Source organism: Molothrus aeneus, chromosome 6 (assembly GCF_037042795.1).
Source record: "Molothrus aeneus isolate 106 chromosome 6, BPBGC_Maene_1.0, whole genome shotgun sequence".
Taxonomy (NCBI): Eukaryota; Metazoa; Chordata; class Aves; order Passeriformes; family Icteridae; genus Molothrus; species Molothrus aeneus.
The window spans coordinates 21288628-21316333 of NC_089651.1; the positions used below are offsets into that span (position 1 = coordinate 21288628).

General features: G+C 38.3%; 1 protein-coding gene across 3 annotated transcripts in view; it reads right to left on the bottom strand.

The window, feature by feature from the left end:
* Window positions 1-14809, bottom strand: part of LRRC4C (leucine rich repeat containing 4C) — a 483508-nt gene extending 468699 nt beyond the window's left edge. For all 3 annotated transcript variants that reach the window (XM_066551192.1, XM_066551187.1, XM_066551190.1), the window contains exon 1: window positions 14228-14809. The gene's annotated coding sequence lies outside the window, so the exon portion shown is untranslated. The remainder of the gene's footprint in view (window positions 1-14227) is intronic.
* Window positions 14810-27706: the final 12897 nt, after the last annotated feature.

Sequence of the window (27706 nt, forward strand, 5' to 3'; positions counted from 1 at the left end):
CACCAAAAGAATACCCCAACATGTTGCCTATATGAAAACAGAATCAATGAGTAAGCATTAGCTAAGCAGCAAGATGCTCTTAAAGTGCTAACCCAACACAAACATACCACAATCACCAATATTTCAGCCGCATTTTCTGTTTGTTGTCACCTTTTTTTTTTAATCAAAAGAATGCTGATTTTTTTTAATGGCTGTAAAGTGCTTTAAAGGCATAGATCTCTAGCATGCCTTACTATGAGCACCTCACTTTCCCATGTGTATATTAGAATAATTTCCATCATGTGAATGTAGCTTATTACCAGTAACATATGTATTACAGTCCTCTATGTGTGTTTGATTTGTGCCATAGCCTTTCACATATTCACATAAAAGTCCTAGCATCAGCTGCCACTTAATAAGCTGCCACAAGGACTAACACTTTCAGAAAAGACTGGCAGTTCTTCAAGTAATTTTGATAGTTGAAAGAAACACAGAAGAACAGCCCTACTTCCACAATGCTTTTCCAAATAGCCCTGAACTACTTCAAGAACTGTTCTGTTCTTTCTCCTCACAACACTGATTTCTTCATGGCACAGCCAACAAACTCCAACTCTCTTCACAGCACAACCGACAAACTCCATCTCTCTCCTCACCCAGCTAACCCACTTTTTTGTAGCACTTGTCTTCTATTAGACACAGCTGTGGCCTATCAAGAACAGGCCTGTTCCTAATCTTTGGTGATTGGTACAGCTGCAGCTCCTCAGGTGTGAGACTACCTTCTGCACTATTTTCTTACACTCTATCCCTCCGCAACTTCATGAACACTTCCATTTAACAGATGCAGATTTTTTTTAATGGGGAGGGGAAAAAAAAAGCCACTTTGTATTTCCAGGTTGAATCTAAAATTAATCATGCTTACACACTTAGAACAAGTAGAATTGCAAGATTGTTTCCCCACTGATGGATTAATATTAATGACTTATGAAATCACTTAGTCCATTTGCAAATCAAGCCACTGAATTTCCTACTGCAAGACTAGTCCTATATAGCAAGCAAGAATAAGGTATTGTACTTCAAGAGTCAAGTGGATTAACAGAAAAGTTGAAATAACAGTTACTTGAATTCAGTCAAACATTCTGTTACACTGGTAGTGAGCTTCACTATGGATATGCAATCACTTTCCAAGTCGTTAGAGTCTGGACATGACTGGTTTTCTGACAGAGTCATAGGTTTAATTTTTATAGTCATAACTTCTATTTGGGCCAGTTTCAAATTGCCATAATTAAAGAAAACTTCAGTATTTTGCAGCTTTGGACTCTGCACAAGTTTTAGCCCTTGGCCATAGCACTTTGCTGAAAAGCTTTCATCTAGGGTAGAACCTAGGATGTCAAGTCTTTCAAATTTAAGACCTTATGACTTAAAAGCTACCTTAAAAGCTGACTAAGGTAAAAGTTATGCGACTATGCGCACCTAAATCTACAAGAAACAGAGCTCTGAACACTTTACATTGGTCTGATTTCTAAAGAAAACTAACTCCAGCTATTCTAGTGCATAAGCAGCCATAGAGTTTTCCCTCTTTCAACAGAAAATAGGCATTTTTCATTTATGAACTGAACAAGTACTTTATAAATCCAAAGTACTGTCATTTACTTTTTGACTCTCAACAGTAACCAAATCCAACGTGGATGAAGAATCCTGTGCCAAAGAAATAAAAAACTAAAAATATAAGAGAGGGGTGTAGAGTATTTGTGTTCTTCCATCTAGGAAAGAAATGGGTTAAAAATTTCATTGTTCCAAGGTGCAAACAACCATTATTCATTATAGTTACAAGATAGTTTTAGTGTCCTTCATCAAACCAAGAGCCTTATACAGCAACCCCTGCATCCCTAACAGGGCTGAATGACTAGTGGTCACATTAGCCAATCCAGTTCCATGAAAAAAAAAAAAAGACCAGAGGGAGTGATCAAAACTAATGCACTACAAACAAAAGTTGCTCATTTCTTCTTCTGAACATTAAAGCCTTCTTTTTTAAACTGATCAGTGAAGTAATCTTAGGTTGTTGTTCTGTTGCTCAATTCCTTCCATACTCAATGAACAGATTCAGCAAAGGCACTGTCATCATCTCTTAACACAGTATGTAATGCCCTGAGCCTTAGCTAGCTTTTCAGATCAAAGCGGGTAACAAATTATATACCTGCAGCAGAGACGGTACAGTTATGACAAAAGGGAGGGGGGGAGATTGGGAGAGGTAATAAGGTCATTTCACCTATTTTTTATTGGATTTACATGCTTGCAATAAGCATATTAAGCCACAACAACACCCACAGCTAATGAACTAATGAGTTGTTAGCACCATCTCCGCTTGCTCACTTAGCGGCACAATGCTTTATCGCGGTCAGCCCGGCTGCCTCCCCACTCCCCTCTTCCCCTTGCCAGTGCAATTCGGCAGGAGAAGCAGCCGGACCGGTGCTCCACGAGCCCTGCTGTTGGCTGCTCCAAAGGCTTATGCTGCACCACAATACACTGAATTTAGAAGAGGCGCTTCTTGAAGAGCTACGCTTTAAGCACCTCCAGGTCACAAAGAAAAAGCGATTTTAAACTGCTTTCAATCGTGATAAGACTCAGTAAGGAGTCCAGAAAAAAACAGCAAAGAGAAGAGATGAAAAGATTTGAAGTAGAGATATGGCTCACTTAAATGTCTTTAAATGCTGGGCTCCAATCTTGCTCAAGATTTGCAGAGGAAACGCAAAGGAGAAAGCTTCTATGGGAGAGGAGGCAAAAATACCTGTGGTCAGTGAACACAAAACCAGTGTTTGGAGACTAGGCAGGGCCCACACCAGCTGAAACTTAATGCTCTTTCTACAGGCTAAAACAAAAACAAAAAAGTAATCTAAATATTTTCAGATAGTTGTTCACCTCACAAGTACAAGAAGTTTTAATGTTTTGGACAGAAAATCAGCTTCTGTTTTAGCATAAGTGATTATGGCAGAAGCATTTGAAACTTCTGAAATAATAGATGAGTCTATATGCTCACAGACAATATTTCTAGCTGCATACATGAGAACAGGAATGGATTTCTAAATAAATACTGTCTTACTCTCTGAATAAAATCTGAAAATGTTTGTGTCATGCAGTGTTAAGAGAGCAATGAAGGCAGCAGAGACAAGAGAGGTATTTGTATTTATGAAGATTTGAAGTCAAAAGGCAAAGTCAGTTCAGGTTATTTCATAAAAGAAACTAGCCCAAAGTATTTTGATATGGACACAACCTCATTCTGACAGTGACAGAACATCATAAGACTAAAGTTTTACTAATTGTATTATTTAAATAATAGTTCTATTTATGCAGAGGGTGGTAGGGACTGTCTTGAAGGACTCAGTGCTTTTTCTTATTCAGATTTGGAATTTTCAATTATTTTTAAGTTTTCTCAGGGGAGACTACACATACATAGTAATGAATGTAAACAATATTGTTTCAATTTTGTCTCTGTCATATCCAAGAACTGAAAATTTAAACTCCACATAGTTTCATCATCTGTTGTGAATTTGCAAGTCCTTAATGCATTAATTTCCACAATCAGAACTCAAAGCCACCATCTTTTTTAACCATTTTAAACAAACTCGTACTACAACAGATATGAAGGGGTAAAATGTTGAGTGCTTTTTTATGCTTCAACTGTAAATGAGAGCCTAAATATATTTGCTCTGTAAAGGAATACATACTAAGGTGGATGAGGTAGTGAAAACTTGCTTTTTAATAATAATTTTCTACATTCAGATCCTCAAATCAAGTTCAATAGAAAATAACACCCCAAACAATAGATGCTATGGGCTAATTCAACAGGAATATGCCATATAAATGTTTTGTTATAGTCCATAAATTTAAGAGTAATCACCACAGTCATATTACTTTTTGATGGAAGCCTATAATCTTCATATCAATTAAACACCATACAGATCATCTTCAGGAGGCAGAGATTCCTCTAAATCCGTTACTGTAAGGTACAAGGCAACATAATCTGAACTTTGTTAAAACTCTTGCTACAGGTGTTATTTTACCAAAGACTGCAATCAGAGCCTTTGCTAGGAACAGCTGGCTGGACTGCTGTCAGATCCCTAAGCCCTGGAGCTGCTGCATGGTCCAGCTATTCATTTGGAGTTCTACCAGCCAGTGTCCTCAGAGCACTATCTGTCCTCATGTTTCCCTATGCAGCTACACAGCAATTAAAGCAGCTCAACACCTGTATGGGTTTTGTAATATTTATCTCTATTATTCAAACTGATCTCACAGTCCTACTTTGTTGTTTCTGCCCTCGGGGGAAACAGATTCAACCCTGTAATTCCAGAGCAGGATTTGTAACATGGTGTATTAGCATAAGCTGCTGTACAAACTGTGGCTGGATTTCACACCTACTGTGAATGAGGGGCTATGCAAAACAATGGAAAGCAAGACACAGCCTCCAATACAGCAAGTCACAATTTCATGGTTGATTTAGTGACTTTTAGTGACTCAACTCTTGCTTAATCCTTCTCAAATTATGTGAAGAGAATGAGTCAGAAGTTGCTTGCATATTTCATCTCCATCCTTACCAGCTAAGGGCATGCAAAGCAAGCAAAGAACAAGACTGAAATTACGATAGCAATACTCACAAACAAAGCCAAAAGTAACATTGCTAATGACACAAAAGTCGCCCACTATCCTGACATGGTGATCCACTTTTATTGCCCTCATCCAATGTGAATAGCAGTTGCACCAGTCCTAGCAAGGGCTTGTTGCAGGTATTTCAGATTCAGGCATGCCCAAAGTGATCCATTTCTCCATGTGTCCTGCACTACTGCAGTGCAGTTTTAAACCTACTTAGCAATAAAGGTAATGCAAAAGGCAGCAGCAAGGCAACACTGATGTACTGACCCTCACTCCTGCCTGGGAATGAGCAGCTTAATAGAAAAATTTTGGCACTAAAGGTCACAGGTAGCAAAAGACCAAATATCTGAACCACAGTCTTGACTCGTACAACAATGCATTGCTTGGACAACCCATTTTGTTCCAGTTCTGCCAGTTTAAATAGTTTGATCTCTAAATCAAAGTATTGCTTTATCTCTTGCAAAATGACTGCATTTCATCATCTATTGAACAATAAATCCAAAAAAATTACTGCTCCCTGAGTGCCTGCAAGTAGAAATTGAAAGCCCAAGCAAGCAAAAGTGTTTCCTCATTTGATGAAACTTGGGGCATCATATGTATAATGAAAAGCCATTAAAGATATTTGTTACTGTAATGCAGAGAAAGCAAGTTAATCAGAAATGGCATCAGAAGGACACAGGGTGGCAGCAGGGAAGATTCTCATTTTTGTCCTGAGGGGCAGCAACCATGCACTGGGGAGCAATTTACCAGCATAATGCAATTGCTCAATAACAGTTTTAGTAGTCTATACAGTACATAAATCTGTACACTCTTTACCCTACAGGAAAACTGGTCACAGAGAAAGCAAAAGGAAGTAAGACAGATCAAAAAGTAGCTATATACACCTGCAGTACATCAAATAAGACTATTTTTTCCTAAACTTTTGTTTTATACTTACCTAAACACTGTTAATGTCAACAAGCACAGAAGAAGAGCCTGCTCCCTATAAAAGTACTAGAGTACTAGCCTAGATTTAAGGGCAGCGCATATTTCCAGTACTGTTAGGGATTATGTCTAATGGATAGGGCAATGAGACAATTGAGGGGTATTGCTTCCTTTTGTCTACCAAAACAACAGAATCTAACAGACTTCCAATCTGGGACAAAAGTAAGGACAAAACACATTAGTTTCATCTCATATCATCCACACAAACTCCTTTTCAATGATAACATCAAATCATAAAATTGAGACTCTAGAGAACTGAAAAAAAATCCCAACAGCTCAAGTAGCTGCTTTTAAGATGTGATGTTAAAAGAAAACCAAACCACCATAGTATTACACTAGCAGTCTTCCTCAAAACACTTTTCATGTAAGAGCATATTCACAATTTGTTTCAGAAAAGGAAACAAAGCACTTCTTTTGCCTTGTAATATTAAAAATTCAAACAGTATTACACTAACAAAAGGCAATTTCCAGTCCCATTACTAGCAATGGTAAAAAGCCCATGAAACCTTAAATTCTTAATGTTTCCTAGTGTCTGTGTATTTAGCCTACTAAAATCAAGTGGTACATCAGGGTCTTTTGTAGAAGATATGATCTTTTTGCTCCAGTGACCTTTTCCTCACTGCTTCTTGTAGTGCTCACCACTAGGCTTAAATAATTAAACAGGTCTCAGCCTGAAGTGACTTCAGAAATGCACCTATATTTGAAAAGTACTATTTAGACAATAATTTGTAGCATGACTGGAGGTCAAATGTCTATTCTCATAAACTGATATCCTTATTGGAAGTACCTACTCATTTCCACTGCCCAAGGGCCTGGACAAGATCATGCAAGGACCCTTCTAGTACACCAATTATAGTTAAACAACATGGAAAGAAAGACAACCACCAGCAACGTTCAGAAGTAAAAGATTTTAACTGTTAAAAGCTCAGGCATGGTTTCTGCTTAAAAGAAAGAGAGCACTCTCATTGCATAATAGACATTAAACTAGAACAAAATAAACTTAGGAAATAATTACTCATGTTACATTTAGAAAGGAATGTTATTTTTCTGAATATTCAGATTTGGAAAGCACATTTTGGCAAGTCATGGCTTTTCTCCTCCCTCAATAATAGCAAAATACATTTCTACCAGCAAAGTAAACATTTATGAATATCAGAGCAGTAACTTTATCCATCTCTACTTCTGTTGTATCCTCAAGGCCATGACTTTATAGGCTGTCCTGTGTTCTCCCACAGTTTCCCTTACCATATCCAAAAGCATAAAGACAATGATGTTTTGGGGGAAGCTTGATTCCTGCTGATACCAACAAACATTTCAAGTTGGCTCATTCCTAGACAGAGACAAAGTAGGTTTATGTCACAGAGAGATAGGAGATAAGGAAGATAGTCTTCTCCATTGCCAGATCTCAGAATCTTCCATTACATTCCAGATGGAAAAATCATTGAAATGTTCATGATTCAAAGGAAAGCTTTGATTTCAAATGGGAAAATACATTATATGAAAATGAGGGTTTTGGACAGACTCCTCCTTTTCTCCTTTCTTTCTACATTCTGCAAATATGTCTAGTAGGACATATAAATCATACAATAGCATATGAAAAATAAAATGTGCAATGAGACAGGTGTGGAACTTGTCTTCTCATCTAAATTAAAAGAAAGATTGTGCATCTCCACCTACTTCAGAAAAATAATATAATAAGAAGAATTAAGGCAGATTAAGAGACTCTTTTAGGCAGCTTAAGACCCTCAAGCACACACTCCCAAGCCAAGTATTTATAATACAAGAAGTCTCCTAGTTACCTCTCTCAACTGTCACTGTTGTCAGTATTGCATAAAGCTGCTTAAACTATAAAGCTGATTGTCAAGGGAATCCCGGTCTGAAGGGATCTTTTGTGGTCTGAAAGGGTTGTGACTTCTGTAAAAGGAGGGCATCGGGTTACTACAGCAAGCCTTGAATATCAATGAGAAGGGAGGAAAAGGGAAGCTCACAAGTCAGGCTAGACTCTCTCTCCCTTACCACTCGTCTAAATCACATGGTAGTTGCAGGGTAGGAAAGAGCCAAAGAGAACCAGGGCAATCCTTGCTCCCCGAGGCCACTTTGCTCTCCAGTAAAGAGCACGGACACTGTCCCGCGGGTCACAGGGAAACAAAAACACCTCTGAGCAATGCTACCACACACAGCCCACTCCACTGCGAGCATCCCCCTGCAAATTTCAGAGTAAAAAAATCACGTGGAATAGGTGTTATACAAAACATGAAGAGCAGAAAGAAACATGTTTACTTCCTGATGACAGGTTGCATGTATCCAGCCATACATTAACTCAGCCATATTCCTCTGCATATTCTAGAGCCGATAAAATAAAGCTATCAATTTTTTAGTTTCTGAAGATGGTCAAAGTTTTCACACTTCTGGCATATATTTTTCACAGAAGACCTGACTCATAATGTAAAAACTGCCTTTGTCAAATATTCTGAGGTCTAGTTCATGATCGCCAGATATCATAACCTTTTCTTTTCCAGTAATGAAAATACCTACCCATTCAGTTCTATTACACAATACAAATTTTCAATGTATTGGTCACTTGATTTGAAGCCATTTCTGGATACTTAGCTTCTTGCATACCTACTTAGTAAATTACCTCCTCTGTGTGCCTCAGTTTACTTCCCTTGAATTTTACTACACTTGAATTTTTAAATTCAACTGATCTTAACTGTTTTTAGTTAATGAGAGGAATGATTGCATATCTGAACAGATAAAGAACATGACTTCAATATTACAACTCAATTGCAATACAATAACTGAAGAGTCTTTTTAGGGGTAGCATTTCCATGAAGTTCTGTTCTGACTTGTGTTTAATTTTTACTTAATATATTCTTCCTTTATTTAAAGAACTGCAGCTCAAGTTTCCTAGACAAATCCAAGCCTTAAGTTTTCAAGGCTTTTTTTCAAGAAAGTTCCAAATCTCTTATGAAGTTTTCATAACGCCACTCGTGCTATTAGCCTTATTCAAAATAAAAATGGAGACTTGAGACCTGACTTATTTCTGAAGTATATGCTTGAAAACTTAAAAGAACACTCTACAACCCATTTTCTCCCAGCCAAACTGCCAAAATACATTTTGCATGCAAAATTAAAACTTTCTTCCACATGCAGTCTGAACAATGCAATCCCTATTTCTATTCTTGCAAAAAATAGGAAACTACTTTTGCCTTAGAGGTAAATCTCTGAGTTGATCTTATTTCACCCTTTTCTCTCCAGTTTTTCCTATTGAACTTTCTGCTTTTCAGAAGGCAGCTACTCTTGCAGGTTTTAAGTAGGAAGATCATTTCATTTCAACGTGCATAATTTTCTTCCTGAAATAACCAAGAGTATTGTGAAGATTTACAGGTTTACATGAAATGTACCCCTATGAGACACTCCAGAGAAAATGAAAAATAGATTGAAACAAAAGGAGCCCCAACATGAGAGCCTCTGTTGAAAGGTTTAACCCTCAGAACATTCACCTTCGCTTTGTCCCTTCAACTAGTAACTACTAACAATGCTTTCAAGAATGTTTAACTGATGAGCAGTAAGTGGTGAGGGGGAAATCACACAGACGAAGAGGTGCCATCCCTAGATTTACATAATCATACCAGAATGATGTCTTTAATGTATTAAATAAGCTAGTGATGCACCACAGCCAGTATAGAAGCATTGCTGTTCTTTCTCATATGCCAATTTATTGCTGGGTCACCAGAAAAGACAGTAAAGTTTATACACTGGTAGACAAATTTCAAGGAGTGAGCAAAGAGTCTATAAAATACATGCCCACTCCTTGACAGCCCCATGTTGCATTTTCTCCTACAACTAAACAAGAGTAAGGAGAGGGCCTCTAATGCTCCCACAGGAAGTTAAATGAAATTAAGCAAACATTTCCTTAAGAGTGTTACTACCCTCCCACTGCATTCACCATCTTTCCTTCATACCAAATCAGCTGCTTCAGAGAAGTTAAACAGAGGCTGACATAAGTCTGTTCTTACTTTTGTAAGCAGGACAGACAATGGGACTAGAACATATTCTGTAGTTACTAGTACATGCTGGACTTCATGGGTCCTTGACATAAATTTAACCTACCAAAACAAGATCTAAAAACACCAAAGAGATTGGAATGGGCCTCACAGAAAAATCTGCTGGCTACAAGTCACAAGCTCAATGATATCTAAAAATGCATGAAGAGAAGCCCTTTACATCTGCAGTTATGAGCTTCATTGAGGCACATTTTTGTTTTATACCTTTCTGTTCACCTCTGCAAGGCACAGAATACAAAGAATACTTACCACTGATGGCCAGTTGAGTAAAGAAATTTTGGCAAATTACAAAACACCTGTCTGTGCAAAAAGTTTCTTCAATATGCACTGGGAAGAGACCTAGATTTCTTGGTACAGTTCTGCCTCTGCAGTATCTGTTCTGAGAAAGTCTCCAGTTTCTGAAGAAATCTCTGCCCACCATCCTCCCCCAGGATCAATAGGATTCTACCTTATGTAACCACTCTAAGTTTGGCAGCAAGAGCTCTTACACAGCAGCATCTTGCAGATTGTGAGAACACCAAAACGCTAAGTTTCCTCCTTGGCAATATGAAATGGCTGTTGAAACTCAGCATTCCACTGGGTCATTTGATCTTCACTTTGAGAATTTCATCATCACTACTTGAGCAGTCTGAGAAGTAACAACCTCTGGAAGCAGATTCCCACCTGTATATATACACCATGCTCTCAACGCTACTCTTTTGGGCCACTCCTCCTGAAAGCCACAGTGTCTAAACAAACATTCTCTAATTTTTAAAATTTTTGTTATATAACTCAAAAGTACATGCACTTCCACACTAATTTGAAAAAATATAAGGAACTCTTACTATTAAAAGATGCCTCCTTAGCTACCTCAGTCTGTGAGAAGACAAATAAATAGCATCACAATGGGTGTCTTCCCTAAACAACTCAATTAACTGTCTTTTTAACAAGCTAAAGAATTAAATCTCCCAAATAAACTTCACTTTCACACTTCCAACTAGGAATACTGAAATTGGTTTTAGAAATTACAATTAATTTGGATTAGATTCAAGACTCTTAAGCAGCATATTACCTACCATGTTTGCTTGCTAGCTTAGGAAAAGGAATTGTGGTGTCTCCTTCACTCCTAAACCTTATCCCTTGACACAGAATGAAAAGAAATGGGAAGAAGAGTAAAAGAGAAGGTGGGAAGGGGGTGGGGGGGATGTGGAATGTAATTTACTTCTTTCACCTAACTTGTCAATTCAAGAGATGTATTTGTAAATTCATTTTTCTTCAAGTGGAAAAAAAATAAATTTTACTTACTATTAATTCTTTTAAAGAGTTAAGAACCCAAAGTCCACCTGCATGAATTTCAAGTGATCAGAATATTTGTCAAAGTAGTACACCATTATAAGCAATATGTTCTGAAAAACTACTCTTTTCTGCCTCCTTATTTCAAAACCAGGCCAGTGTCATCACATTAGTGTAAGATAATATTACAGACCAACACAGGGAGTCAGCAATCAAAATGATGGTTTCTGCCTTTCCACAGAACTGGTTCTTTTGGTTTAAGTCCTGGAATTGCTGGTAGATCTCTCTTCCATCCTCCCCTTACTTCTATGCCACTGCACCGCTTCAAGATTGCCTTACCAGTTGTCAGTCCAGCTTGTTCCAGAAGAAAGAAAGAACTCATGTGTAAAGTACCCTGGGTCTTAGAAACACAGCAACATGTGCTGGAGAAGGTTAGTGCCTGGTTGGCTGACTTCAGCAACAAGAAAAGGAAGCTGCTCAATTAACTGGAACTAAGTGAAAAAGAAATTCCTATTATCTTCCACTTATTCTTACAATAACATTTAGACAATTCAGTTCATGAGAACCTCATTGTACCCATATTCCTACTGAGACACTTTACCTATGACACACTTACTGCAAGATCTTTGCAGGCCTTCCCATCAAATTCCAGCAAGATGCACAGAGCACAGTGGATTGAGCTCACACAGGCAGTCAAAGAGTACAGAGAAGAAAGCATTTTACATATTAGGTGAGACTGAAGGCATATGGGGCATTACACTATGAAATAAAAGTTAAATTCAAGGATCATTAAAATGAAACAACATTCCTTTTATAGATTTGACTACTGGTTTGGGTTTTGAAAAACAAAAAACTCCAACATGGTCCAACTGGTGCTAAAGCCTGTTTCCACATAAAACCTGCTAAAACTGAGTATTATAAATTTCCACTCTTACCATGAGAATAACAAAAGTACTAGAAAATTAAATTGATCTTATAATAACATGTTATGTTAGATACAATATCACGTATAAGAGATACCAAAATAACAAGTGTGACAGTATAATTAAGAAATCAGAAGCAAAATTCCAGAAAAGTTCTAATGAAAATCTAAGCCAACACAACTGGGGGAACATGGGAAGAGAAGCACAAGGTTTCCTCTTCAGTGAGCCTGTTAAAATGCCAAATAACCAGCATTTGCTTTAGTCCGCAATATAAGGAGATAATGGAAAAGCATGACTACCTAAAAACAGATGATTAATAGCAGCTGGACACTATAAAGAGTGATGACATACTTCTTTTCCTGCATACAGGCTACTGCTCTTCCACTCAGTTTGAGGCAACACAACTAAATTTTATTCCATGTATCAGAACATACAGAAATGGAAGTGAAAAAGAATGCATTTCGCATTTCTGTCTTTTTTGCCAGAACATGAAAGTTTCATCTCCAACCAGAACATTTGTCCCCTGCTTTCATCCAGTCAACATCTCTGCTTTGATAGTCTCATTCAGTACTTCAATTCTAAAACCAGGGTAAGGCTCTAAAAATCATGAGTTGTCATCTCTTCTCACGCACACTTTTTTTTTGCCCTCATTACACAGAGTCTGTTCCCCATAGTTAAAACACAGCTTATTGCCTGGTGAAGTAAGATTCTGATGCAGCATGCATTTGGGGCTTGAGCAAAGTACAACATGGGAAAACTATGGAAAACTGCATCCTGCCCAGAAAGATCTGGTTGTCATAATCATATACAGTAAATGCACATGCAACACAGAAGCATCACTTCCAGAAAATGAGGGGAAACACACCTATAACCAGTTCTCCTTTCTTCCTTAATCCATCTTTAAAGCTATTATGCAAAACCAGTGGGAAATAGAGGGACTGACTGACAGGATGCAATAATATAAAGTGATTTGATTACTCTGAAGCAGAGCCTTTTCATTAAGTTTTTAGCTTTACAACACAGGATCTATTACAAGGGTCATTATACTTCTTTGTACTAAACAGATCATCCTATCTAATGTGTCTTTGTATTTACAAATCTGATGTAATTCCCCTTTTCTTTGCATACACACATAGAAGCACCTGAACATCTGGTTACTCAGTAGAACTCTATGCTGATCCCTGTCTTTTTACAGTACATATCCAGCTATGCAGTATTTCAAAGAGATACTGTATTGTTCAATATTAGCCATTCATAGTCATTTAATTGAAAAGGCATGAGTACCTAGCAATTGCACTTGGAGAATGAAGCATCTTTGAAATCTATTTACAGATTTGTTTACCTCCTTGGGAATGCTAAGTACTATCAGTGCAGCAATTAAAAAAAAGACTCAACTACAAGAGCTCTGATTCTATTGTAGTGCAATGGTATTTTATTTATATTATTTAATAGAACAATGGGAAAGGCTAAAGCAGTCATACTGTTACAGTAGAAACTGCATTGTGGAAGGGGGTGCAGGGGGAGGCAAAGTGCCAGGCTTAAATACTGAGTAGCGCCAGAGCAATACAACTGATAGATCTCCAGAAATTCTGGAGTGCAATGAACCATGCTGGATGAAGCATTTACTTTCATCACCTGAGTGCTTAGTAGCACCCCCATCCCAAAAATTAATGGCCCACAAAAACCCATTTGTGATTGGCACTTTATACCATAAGAGTTATTACTGCTTGGTCCTGCATATTGCATAAATTCTGTAGCCAAAAAAAAAAAGAAAGCAGCATTCAAAAGGTTAATGAGAAGCAAACAGACGAACTTCATGTAAGTGGATGCACAAATCCACGAATTTCTATTCTGCTACCTTCTTCGGCTACCAGCAGCAGAAACAGCTTTGTACTTACATATTCATCATTCCAGAGCTGACTGAAATGCAGAGAAAAAACTAGACAAGATTTATGAAAATATGGAGGCTTCTATTGAAGATACTCTACGAGCTATATATTTCTTGCCCATTCAAGATACTTCCCAAATATTTTAGCTTGTTTAATAAAAAGATTTCTCTTCCTAGAAATTCTAATACCTTTGAAATAAAAGGAGCTTTATAGTGCTATTTAACTAACATTTTCCAGGAGCCCTATAGATTATTATTTTGCAAGCATTTTTACTGTGCAAATGGCAGGGGAAGGAGGAAAAAAAAAGGCAGAAAAGGAAGTAAAAAGGAGATGCAAATTACAAGCACAGACTTTACAAACACCATACTCTGTATGCACCCAGTATTAACGTTTTAGCCTTTTTCCCCTACTTTAAGCAAGCAGGAAACAAACAAGGAAACAGAAGAGGTAGACAATCCCCTGGACTTACCTTTAGTACAGTTCCTCTATAAACTTCTCAGAGAGAAATTTAAATTCCTCCAAGTAGATGTGATTCTTAAAGCTTTTTTCTTTCTCGAGTCACCCAGAAGCAAAACAATTAGTTTTCAGAGGTTCCATTTACTGCTCTTCCATCCCCAGCAAAATGCATCCAGGAGACTATGCCAAAAGTAAGCCCAGAACTCAAAGGCAATTGGAAAGGGAGCGTAGGGGGTTGCTGAAGGACCAGATTGTGAAATTCAGTAGCTTGAGCACAGAAATATCCTACTGTACAATATACCTGGCTTCTTGCTCACCAAAAAACTGTAGTGCAAACTGTCAGTAGTAGCCTCCAATAGCTGCTGTGTGTGCTGCAGATGGTATGTCTCACTGTTACCTTCCCAGATGGGTAGAGGATTCAGAGAGCAGCAAAACCAGGGGGTCGCCTCCAAACCAGGTGGATTGCCAGCCACTCATTCACTCAGTCCAATTAATCAAGACAAGAACAGCTCAGTCACCGGAGGTATCTCCTTCCAGGGTGCACAGGATTATGGCAAGGTTATTAATCTTGCTTTGCTGCATCCCCCCCACCCCCTACATTCAGCAGCCTGCACCGAGATGATTGCCAGCTCTGTCTCTGTCCCTGTTCTACTGCATTTTGCTCAGCCCTCTGTTGCTGCAAGTGAAACACAGAGGAGGGAGGAATACTAATAAGGTGGTTAGCTACAGTTTCTTTAAAGCATTCTACATACTGCGTGCGTGTGTGTGTGCATGCGTGTGTGCATTTTCCATGGGGCAATCTGGATTTCTTGGCAGCTGAAATAGGACTTGTTTCTACATCAAAGTCTGAATTAATCTGGATTATCACCTAATGAATACCGGAGCCAGCAATTGTATTTTACTTAGGATAAGAGGAGGGCACTAAACAGTCTAGAAGATTAGGACAGCAGCAATGGTTATAGGGGGAGGGAGTGGGGGGTTGGTAGTGTAGAAACCACACTACAGCCAGAAGAGCATAATCAGTTCGAAAATTTGTTCCAAACAGATAATTTTAGCAATATTTTAAAAGTCATTCTTATATCCTGAACCAGTTGGGATTTTAAAATCAGCACTTTATTATCCATCTTTAGATTAGGCAGTGATATGCAGAGTCAAGTAAATATTTTTAGAAAAGAAAAGACTTCTAGCAGGAAAAGAAAAAATTAGAATTTCAGTGGAGGCAGACATCCAGCACTGCATTTATGAAGGTGCTTGAAATTCCCTCCTTTAGTGAGAATTGTTTTGCCAAAACCTTTCACTTATGAAATGAGTTTAGAGTTCTCAGTCCAAGAACCAAAACAGATTTTCCTTTTATTGCCTAAATAAATGACCTGCATTGGTTCACTAACCTGAGTATTCTGCTGTGGTAAGTACAAGTCCTAGCTGTAATTCACTCATGAAATAGGAAAACAGACATATTGCCTTTGCTTTCCCACAGGTAATTCAGACCCTCTGCATCAGGTTCAGGATGCAAACGCTGCTGTCTCACTCGTCATCCATGATTTCAGCTTTTTGCAGCAGATGACATTTCAGACTCCTTCAGGAGGCTGAAGATTGAGACCCCTTCAGAAACATGAAAACAAAAATAAACCATTCCTCAGAAGCAGCTCTGGGATTACTACAGTAAATTATAACCATGAGGGACTGTTAAGGAACCAGCTCATGGTCTGAGCAGCCAAATACACATGACAGAGCTCCCTAAAGAATGAGCTACATGAAATGAGTTTGGTGCTTCATTTCAGAAAGAGCTACCACCACAGGTTTTAGCAACCAAACTGTAATTGAACACAGTGGAAGTGCTTTGGGGAGTTTTAGGTACACCAACCATGGAGTAGCTGGCAAAGCAGCCTGCATGCACTGACCGTGGCAGTTTTACTGCTACTGTAGTACAAAGGACTGCAATGTAACAAGGCAAAATCCATAAGCATGGTGGCCACGATATTTAGTACTAATGTGGAGTAAAACTCTTCCACTGTTAAGTAAACCCTGCAGTTTTAACAGCCAGTGAATTTGCAAAGCCACACAGCATGATAAGGAGGCTGTGGTACCTGGAAAGAGAAATGTAGGACACAGTTTCAGAAGATGGAAGACCAGCACTGTTTTACAAATGACACATAACCACTTGGGCTTTTGTTCACTTCTTCAGCTTAAATTGTTGTATAATTTAAATCTAAAATGATTTATTTATATGAAAATCCGCTGTACCAACAGGAGAATTAGTATATTGTTGCCGTTTTTTTCTTTGCTGCAATTATTTTCCTTCTCCACCCTAGCCTTTCTTCACCCTCCATCCTATTCCCAATCACTGCATGACATCTTATGTTGCTGTTTTCTTGACTTGTGGATCTTAGAGAGGATTCTTGGTCATCCACAAACAAACATGCCTATCTACATAGGAACACGAGCAGCCACAGCAGCTTGGACTGAAGATCCATCTAGCCAAAGTTTTGCCTGTATTGGTCACTGTCACTAATCAAGGGAAGCAAATGGTGGCATTTCCCAAGTACACTGTGCCAACCTTCAATTATCTGTGCCACAAAAAAATCAGATAGGAGTGCTCTGCACACTTTAGTATGCCACTCACAGATTCATAGTCTTCTGTCATAAGCAGCCTGGACTCACTTCCTCATGCTGAGAGGCCCTGATGCATTTACCTGCCCTTCATATTGACTTTGCTCTCTTCAGTCAAACACTCCTCACTAACCTTTTCCACCTCATGCAGTGACCAAAACGCCACAGAACTATAGCACTACACGGAAACTTCCTACTTTTAGAGTCTATCTTCCCAGAGCACATACTAATGAAGCTAATGGCAGGTTCTGTTTTCTAAGACTGTGGTATGAATAATTTTGCTACTCTCAGATTAGCAAGTTCATCAAGGATATAACATTTATAGCTCTAACTAGTCAGCTAAGGTTTCATAAGGAAGACCTCATGTCTAGACCAAAGTCCATTGTGGACAGCTTTTTTCACGACCTTTTTCTAGGTGCAGTCAGAATTGCTTGAGTATATTAAAAAAGCTCCAGAGCTAATTAAATCTATTCATAAATCTAATATTTACAATCCATGGGACTGGAACGACAGCAAAAGTAATTAAACTGACTTGCATTCTAATTTCCATGACACAGAATACATGCTAAAGAAGAGAGGAAAAAGAGAGATTAAATTTTGCCCAAGAATAAACTGGTATCTTCCAAATAGTCGTCATCATAATCCCAAAGGTGCAGGCAAAGACTATTGTCCTACCTCACCTGTCCTTATGTCATTTTTAAAGCCATACTACCTGCTAATTACTTTCACATTAATCAAAAGGAAAAAATATTCTTTGCACTTCAAGAGGTTTTTCTAGCTGTTTGATTTCAGGTTTCTTTTCCCCAAAAACAGGCTGCACTTAGGTCATCTCATCACTCTCCTGATTACAACAGTCTTACAAACATCTTTGGTTTTGTTCCCCCATTTTGGTTAAAACAAAGGCAGTTTACCATGCAATATACACCAGGTGGATATACCATGCCCTTCCCCCATCCCATCTCCCAAGGGGGAAAAAAAAAAAAAGAAACTTGACTTCAGCTCCCCCTCACTCCAGCCCTCACCTCATTCAGCTGAATTTGATGACCTGTCAGTTAATATCAATGTCACTCCTCTGAAAACTTCTGAAATTCAGCACAAGTGAAGAACACAAGCTTATAGCTCAGCAAAGCCCTCAACAGCCAAAGTACTGACCCAGCACACATGCTCCCACATAAAAATCCTCCAAAAGCCCCTCAAATATTTCTGCAGTATTTCATTTTATTATTATATTGGCATCATTTGATTTAATGATGCCCCATATTCCATATGCTATTTGCAGCCAGTTCCCTTGTTTCCTCTTAATTTCCAGTTCCTTTGTGAAGTAATAATCATATTTATGAGTCTGATTCCCACACTGAGAAAGCATTAGCAAGACCACAGCAGGAGTGAAAGATGACCCAAGAGGTTCTTGGAGACAGGCTGAGGCTGGCACCCAGTACAAGCAGGCACCCCTGGCTGATGAAGTTTGAAGAGTTACAGCTTCCAGAGTGCACACTACCCCCGATGAGCACCCTAGTGACAATCATCAGAAGAAAATATATACCAGTTTCTCATCCACCATTTGGCTTGGTGCAGTCCTAACAAAGTCAGGATCAATGGGTGCTGTAAATTTATGCACCGACCTGAAAACTAAAGGGACTGTGAAGCAGCAAGTGCAGCTTCCCCTGCCTCTGCTAGAGGGCAGTGGCCGCTGTTACTAAGGAAGCCAAGCATCCACTGCCACTGCTGGACTTGAGACAACTTCAGAGCTGAACTGCGCAATACTGAAGTTTTTGGAAAAGTGATCACAATGATCTTCCTCCTGGAAGTTGTGAAGCCTATTATTAACCACAAATATTTTTCAGAGAAAACAGTGAAAGAAAGTAGAAAAGCAAACAAGAGAATGTATTACCTGGAGAAGAGAAAAATTAATTGCCGGCTAACTTAAGACATATTTGCAAAGTTTATATTCAAGATCAGTGGTAAACAGATTTCTGCTGCTACAAGAATTTTGCAGACAATCTGTCAGGGTCTATGCATTACTGTTGCAATAGACATATGAGTAATAGCAATAATGGTATCATCTTAAACCTTTCCTCCAGGGAAAAAGTACAACAGCAAAACTGCAGCAAACACATTCTTCATGTTCTTTATCTCTTAAAACTCACAGTCAATCTACCAAGCAACTCAAGTGAGTTCCTCAGAACCTGAGAAACACACTAAATACAATATTTCATTATTTACTGCCCTAAAATAAAGACAGGCTTTTCATATAGTGGCAGTTTGCTTTTTTCTCACCAGCTATTTTGAAAAATTGAGTAGCTTACATTGGGGGTATTTTTAGTTCCAATAGACTTACCATCGAGTTCCAGTCTTCTGCCTAAAAACTTCAATTTAGTGTCTCAAGCCTGTAATTTCAGATTAATTCTGCAATGCTGAAATACAAATCAATCACTTTGTTTTTCTGCTATTTGGATGCTATTATTTGAAGACAGATTTTCCAACCATAATATCTCAGGCAAAAAAAACCACAATTTCATGAAAAATCAGAAGTAAAAAAATAAGTACATGTTTCTTTATCTTTCTTCCTTCAAAGGAAAGAACTTTAAAACCTTGTTTGAAAGCATGAAAAACAAAGTCTGTTTCAGAAGTTCAGCTCATGAGACTATCTATATATCTATCTATATATATATTTATATATTAAAAGTCTATGCCCATAGACGCCAAAGCCTAAAATCTTATACAACTGTTTATATTCTGATTTATACCTATTCCCCCACAACACTTCCACTCCCTTTCCAAAGGGAATTACGTTTTCGCTTCTCTGGTCAACAGAGCAAATAAACTTTTTTTTTTCTTCCTTCTTTCTGTCCTTCAGCAGCTGCTGCTGCAAGGAGAAGACAGAGATCCAATACACAGACTCTCAGCCTGAGCTAACATGAGCATTCTTTGTACATTTGCTTACATTTCTCTGGGACCATTGTATCTCTTCCTCCCTCTAGAGAGATGGGTTTCAAGAAGCGTGCAGCACATCTTTTAGTGAAAAGAGACAAAGTAATAGTCTAGACTTTATTCTCACATAATTGTGCACTTGCTAAAAACATCTGGATTGCTGGCATATACAGGTAGCCTTAAATACTGATCACTGTTTATGAAACAAGATGAAAGTTACTAAACTAAACTTAAACATCTTAGATTTATTTATCCTGTGCTAAAGAAATACTGATATCAAAAAGACCAGGGTATGGCACTAGCTTATTTAAGTTCCCTAGAAGAATTAATTTTCTAAGCAGCAAGAATAATTTAATTTGATTTTTTGATTTGGTCATAACTCTTTTCATGACCTTGAACTTAGCATACATTCAGGTAAAAAAAATTAAAAGAGAAATTGGAAGCTGTGATTGGACATCTATCTTGAACCAGTATTTCAATTCTCAAATGCTTTAATTGTCCAGGAGCTTGGACTAACCTCTCTGTACTGCTTGTGCCCATCAGCAGTTTTTTATTTACACTGATTCAAGTTTTCTGACTTCAATTAGGAATGCCTAAGGTATGGTTTTATCAATATTCCTGCTCTCCAGAGACTCTCATTTTCCCTCTAGTGCCAACTCCTGGTTTCCTTTCAAGTCTCACTTGTCTGCACAGGAATCCAGAAAACCAGCTTGAGCAGTAGTGGGACTAACATTGCTAAACAAGGCAAATATCAGGATGAGTGTAAAATTAGTTCTCTTCGGTCACAAAGGTGCTCTTTCTTTGTTTATCAAAACACTGTTGCAGATTACCAAGATGATTGGGAGAGTTCAAAATGCCTTCTAGTAGGCTTCTGACTGCACAGTATTTTGCAAAATTGCTTTAGAATATTTACAAAGTTGCAAGCTGACACTTAAGTCATTAAACTTTATTGGCATGCAGAAACAGATTATAGTGAATCAAAACAAAAAAAATCAAGATTCAAAGAAAGGACAAAGATCTCAGCCTTTGTGAGTTTTATATTCAGAAGAGTTTTGTGACAAGCCTGCTCTTTCACTCATCGACGCAATTTCGAAAACAGCATTTTAGTCCTTTAAAGGTTGACCCAAGCTGGGCCTGAAATAAGACATTTCACTTCACAGTGAAGACAAAGGCTTGTGACCAATCAACAGCTACTGAAAAATTTGCAAAATAAAAGCTACTTTCACTTCAAAACAGAGTTACTTAAACTATTAAACTAAACATTAATAAAACACAACCGTAGTTTTAAGACGTTACAGGTTAGTCCTGTGCTCCATGAAGTTCACACATTAAGGTGGAAAGCCTTAAGAAAATAGGTACATATTTAGGCTGATCAAGGAACAAGATCTATGATGTCCATCTCTCTCAACCAAGTAAACCTCCTTGTTGCTGCACTCTAATGTACATTCACTGGCTTGCAGTCTAATTTTAAAATATGAACAATGGGGTCTCCATGATTTTTCAAGCAAGACTGTTCCAGAGCCTAAAAGATCTCAGAGTTAATGCTGTAAAGATCCACTGCATGAGCACTGAGTTCTATTACTTCAAAAACATATGCTGATAGAGGATGTTAGACTCAGATGACTCACTTTCCCATTAATCAATTTTCATCAGCCATATCTCTCACATGCAGTGAAACCTTTTTTGCACAAGATTTTCCTTTCCTCTTTATACTAACACCTACATATCACCATGGGCAACAGACAGCAAAAGATATCTTTACTTGTGCTAAATGTTAAGCTTACAAACATGAGATCATTATGGACTCAAGGCCAGCTTGCTTTTTTCTTTCTTACTGGTCTCAGAAAAAAGAGCATTTAAGTACCCTTAAAGACAGCAGTCCTTTCACTTGTGATCTTACACCCAATTTTTTTCTCTCAGACTCCCTTTACAGTCACTGTTTGCAAGAGTTCGTACCTTAGGGCACTATAATTTCTTTTCTTTTAGGTACTTCTATTTGTGAGTAGAGAACCAAATTTTCCCAGGCCCAGAAGTGCTTGAGTGAGTAGTTCAGACAGATTCATTTAATGCAGATGTTTGTGTTTCATATTAGCATTAGCAGATTGTTAACTACTATTAACCTGCAATCAGATTACGGAAAGTACCCCGCCATAAATGTTGTCATGCAAATAGATAAGCTCCATATAAAATCTAAAGGATTCAGTGACCTGTTGGTGACAATCAGGAGAAAAAAAAAACCTTTGAAGTTTAACCCTAGACAAAAGTGCTTTAAAAAGTTAATTGCCTGTTCTTATTAATGCTACCTCCATATTCTTTGTCAGTCTAGAGCAGGACCATGATTTGTTCTGCTTGACAACTTTTGTTCTGTACCTACTTGATCAGGATGATACAGAGATCAAGGTTTCCCTGTACTGCAGTCAATACAAAGATTCATATCCCAATTCTACCTTAATCCCCTGTGATAGGAAAGATATGTGCTAATGTCTTTCCAAACAATTTGATGGATGAAGGAGTGAAATGGGTCTTAATGTCTCTCCTAACTTTGGGCAGCAGGTTTGTTGCAGAGCCCAGGCAGCTTGGTTGCTGAAACAGATGAGGGCCTGTACAGGCCTGAGTTTCTGAATTTTGGGATAAAATGGTGGGTTCAGGGGCACATATGGGGTAGGGGATTCAGGAAGGCTGTACCTTCCTGATTCCTCAGCCAGTGAGGAAAGGAAGAGGGCAACATGCGCAGGAGTTTAGTATAAAAGGAGGCTGCGCCCTCCAAAACCCCATGGCTGTGTGCCTCAGTGGACTCTCTCCCTTTATTCAAATGAAATTGCAGGACCCCTCTGCATCTTTTTTGGACATAAACCTCAGGCGTTTGTGGATTTTTCTGACACCTGCTTGCCCTGCAGTCAGCTGCAATTACTGAAAGCATAATTAAGAGAGCCTGAAAGGGTCCATCAAATATATTTTGGACATGTAGTGAAAACTTACAGAAATGGGTACAAGCTTCCTCCTACCTGCCATTTTGGTGAGTCTATTCTCTCTGCCACGGGCGAGAGAGAAAACAAAAAGAGAGCAAAGGATGGGAAGAAAGAAGCTGTTACAGAAAAACAACTCCCCATGTTCTGTGAAATTAGAGTAATGATATCTTTGAATGACCATAGAACCCCAGAAGACATTGACTGGAGTGGTAGTGTAGAACAGAAAAACAAAAAGGGAAAATGTTGGGGTAGGGGGTAGTGAAGGGAGAGATGGGACAAGCCTGAAAATTTGTGACTGAAAGGGAGTCCCCTATAAGACTAAAACAAATACTGCTTTCACATGAATAGAAGGCTGAAGGATTAAGCAAGAGACAAAGCACAATTAAAGGCTTAACAAGTTACAAAACGAGAGGAAGTAAGCATCTTAGAAAACTTGCAGAAATATTCTTGTTTAGAATATCTTGAAGGAATCCAACCAAAACTCACTTCCTTCAATAGTAGATTACTCCATTAATAACATTCATCAAAAGCAACTCACATGCATTTGAAGACTCAGTAGGGTCCAGTGGTTGCCAGTTGCTACCACCAGCAGTTTGTTATAGGACTTTGGCTCAAAAACAAATAAATACAAGCTATTCATAATTTAACCTAAACTGAAAATAATTTGTGTGAGACAAAACATGTGCTAAATTGTCTGAATTAATTCAAGATTAAAAAGAGAAAACCTACTTAAATATTAACTTTATTTAGGTCCTTTGGAAACAAAAGACTGGCAGGAAACATAACTCTTAGAAGCATATGTAAACATATAGACACAAAATAAATATATCCTGACTTCTAATCAGGAAAGTTATTTTACATAATAAAAAAGCTTTCACTAAGAAAGGTTCGATGAAATTAAAGTAAATAAAAGTTTAAATTGTAAAACAGAAAACTATGCATGATAATCAGATAATTTTCAGCTTTGGAAATGTCATTCAGAAGAAATAACATAAGTCCTAGAATAAGTCTCACTTGAAATGAAACCAGACAAAATAAGAGTTCAATAGTGAATAATCTTATGCAAGCAAGGGGCATTAGGTGACCTAACGAATTAACTCCTTTCTATTGCTAGCTACCATGAGTCAATGGAGAAAACCCAAACAGCTGGTGCGGTTTTTCAAAAAAACATAAGTAAAGAAGAAAAACAAGGATTTTGTTGCCATTTTAAGTATTAGAAAGCCTCTAACAAGAAAGCATTAATTTTTATTTTCCTTTTCAAAAGGATAATGCACTAAACTGTTAAAAAGTGTTGATTTTACCATGCATGATGAAGGTTATTTGATTATAATATTCACTCTAAACAAAAGCAAAAAACTTTAGAAATACTTTCTCATTGATAATTGAGAATTTTACAGAACTGTAGCACTTTTGGATTATACATCTCCTGTCAAGTACCTCCTTCAGGCTGAGCAGTTTGGAAATAATTAATTCCAAAACTTCAGAAAGCAAAAATTACAGTAAAATTACTCTGATTTGCTAAGCACAGCGTAACAGCTAATCCAGTGAGTTTTTCTAGCATACTGGGGCTTTAGAATAACTTTTTATTTAGCAAGCAGCACTCCCTGGCAACAGACAATTTCCATCCATATTTTGAAAGTATTACGAACTTGTAAGACAAACATGCAAAACCTAAATGCACCCTGTTGACACCCATTCAACAGAGTGTTATTTGGGCCGGCAGCCAGGCCACCAAAGGGTGGAGGCCAAAGTGGCTGAAACAGAGAGAGTCGAGAAGGACTAAAAATTGCAGGAACGTAAAGCTGAATTTGCATTAAGAGATAAAAAGGAAAGAAACAGTACATGTCAGATAAGTCCAAAGGACTAGAGTACTCCTCTAAAAATTGGAGGATGCAGAGAACTCACAGCTAGGAAAAAACCAGGCTCCCCACTACCCAAGTGACTAACCCAGACAGTGTCCTCTTACAGAAAATGCACATTTTCTCATGTGGTATTTCCACACAGTTATTTTGGATACCCCACTATACCAAATATAATAAACTTTTGCACAGCCTTAAAACATAGCTTATTTAACCTCAGAAAAAGCTACAAAACATACTAATGTTCCCTGAGCATAGTCACTTTAGATGCCTGAAGAAGAGGAAGAATTTTATGCATCCATCTTTGTCATTTCCATGCATCAGTCCATAATCAGTATTTTCCATTAGGTAGATAAAGGCAATTTAAACACAACACCACATGTGCATTACTCACCAGTCCTACATGCAGACTCCTCAGGTGCTTCTCAGCTGTTTTCACAGAAAACTTCCCCAGAGCCAGGAGCCATTCCCCAAAAAATACAACCCTACTAGGAGGTCTGATCTAGACAAAGATTCTCAGATACGTAGAGGGGGAGAAAACCCAAAAACATTCTGTATTGGCTCAAACTCCTTTTATCACTGCAAGCTCCCAAGACTCCTCCCAGGCAACACCTGAAAAACTGTACTACCCCCACCCAGCGGAGCACTGCTTGCTGCAAGTACCGTCAAATATGCTCCACCCCTTGGTACTGATCCCTCACAGCTGCTGGTAGTTAGGATGTGCCAAAGAGCATGAAATCCAAAATCTTGGTCTCCTTGTGTCGTGGCTCTGATTTTTTTTAATCTGAAATGTTCTTAACTTTTGTTCTGTATTAAAATGGGCATCATATTACCTTCTTATAAGATAAGAACAGGGAAAAATAACAGTAGAATATTAGTAGACATTAAGCTCTCATATGGTCTAAGGATAAACCCCATGGAAAAGCCTTTTGCTTTGTGATTTTGTTCCCAGGAAGTCAATTGAAACTGTTTCAGTGAATAAGGTGCAAGGTCAGGCACAGCAAAACCGCAGGTTTAGCAGCATTTAGAATAAAAGCTAGTGATGCAGCCACCAGCATAAAAACACTCAAAGGTTATTCCTATAGCTCCAGCTAAACCACAAGGAAATCTTTAATGGGTGGGACACTAGAGCTACTCATCACTTGTGGCTTAGTGGGCAAGATTTTTGTGCCCTCTGCTTCCCCCATTATGTGGCGTTAAGAAGTCATCACAACTTGCATGTGCTTCAGTTATGCATGTGTTACTTGCTACTAATGAGGCATTCTTAGAACTTGTATTTCTTTTATTTTAGTAGATCAGTATTTGAATGATCTCACTAACGAGCTTAGGGTATTTCCCAGTGAAACTTTTGTTTCTGCCATTTGTGCACACACAAACCTGCACTGGTTCCCTGTAAAAGACAAGTGCTGCTGTAAGGTACAGTCTACTGATAAGCTGGTATAAGCTTTTTTTTGCCTCTAATACTTACTGATATAAAACTGTATTTACCAACTATTTCTGTGAACCTACATATAAACACATTCATACCCACACACCTGGAGCCACATGAGATTAATCCTGTGACTACACTGGCTTGATTGTTATCCTATAAATTTGAGCACCTGGACTGAGCTGCTCAGAGGAGGAAGATACGGAGGGCTTAGACTTGTGGAGGTCTAATAATTGAGTTACTCAGTGCAGCTGAGCAGAAATATTTTAGCCTATTGAAAATAAAAGGTAGAATACCTCAGCCCAAATAACTTCTACAGATAGTTATGCTAAAAGAATTTTTGCATCCACTGCCTTCTGGTAAGGCACACTACAGTTGTGTATACCCGAGTCCAGTGCGGCACTGAGGGCAAATTGTCTTAAAAAAAGTAGTCTTAGTTCCATAATTCTCTTCAGAAAAAGTTTCATATTCAAAATGTCACTGTAGAAATCACTGTAATATATAAAATCTTAGGACTGTTGGAGGATTTTGTACATATAGTGAGGGAAGAAATATTGTTTTACACATCAAGGGATTTATTTGAAGAATACTACTCAATGCAAAAGTACTAGCATTTGGTAGTATTCTTCAAATAGACCAACTTTTGTTGGTCTCTACTTCAAGTAAGGGTATTCATTCATTGCCACATGTTGCAAAATGAAAAGAAAATTTTTGTATAGTTGTCTAAAAGTAGGATAGCAACTGCAAGGAAGGGGAGGAAGGGGAACGCTATACACCCAGCTGAAAAATTCAAGTTCAGAAAGATTTTGTTTCTCGTTAACAAGAGAAATATGCTTATCATTTCTCAGAAGAAAAATACTGGTTATATATCTTTCACCTCAGGCTTTTAAAACAGCCATTTCAGCAAGCCGTTGTCTTATACGTAGTCGCCTTGATCCTGATCTCAGTGTCTCCATTAGCATCTCTGTTGTCTTTATTAGGATTCCAGAGTTTACATCCAAATTTGCTTTTGTGATGGACAATGCAGTCCAAGTAGCAGTTCTGAAAAAGAAATGAGGAAGAACTAAAAGGAACCAAATCTTCCGAGTAAATATTGCCAGCGGAGCTGCAGCTACAACATCCACCATTCTTACTCTCAAAAAACCCAAAATTCTCTTCCTGTCACAACCTATATCCATCCAAGAAGCTGCACCTCCCATTACACACATAAACATCTTTCCATGCACTGGTGGAGAAAGAATCTCGCTATTATCAAGTGACTGAAACTTGCGTTTCAGCCCTTCTTAGTGTTTTACTGTTGTTTAGCTACCCTATGTAGTAGAGATTTAATTTCATGATTAAATTTTCTGAAATTCTACCAGATATCTGTTAAAAAATTAAAAAATAGGTCAGTTCCTGTTAAAATCTAGAAGTGTGTATTGCACCTGAACCAGTTTAAGTAGTAGGAGCTGCAGCACTGCCCAGAGGAGGACATGAACTGCCCCAAGCCACTCACAACCAGTTCCAGATGGCTGCAGTGCTGGTATAAGCAACTTACTGACCCCAAAACTTCAGCAGTGGGTGACCTGCCCTGGGGCAGAAACAGCCTAGCAGGACCCCAGCTGTGGGTCACCAGGAGAGAAGCAGATAGGAATGGTTCTGTGCTAATTCTGGACCCTGTGCTTTCCATCTCCACTCCAAAGGAATTGGGGAGC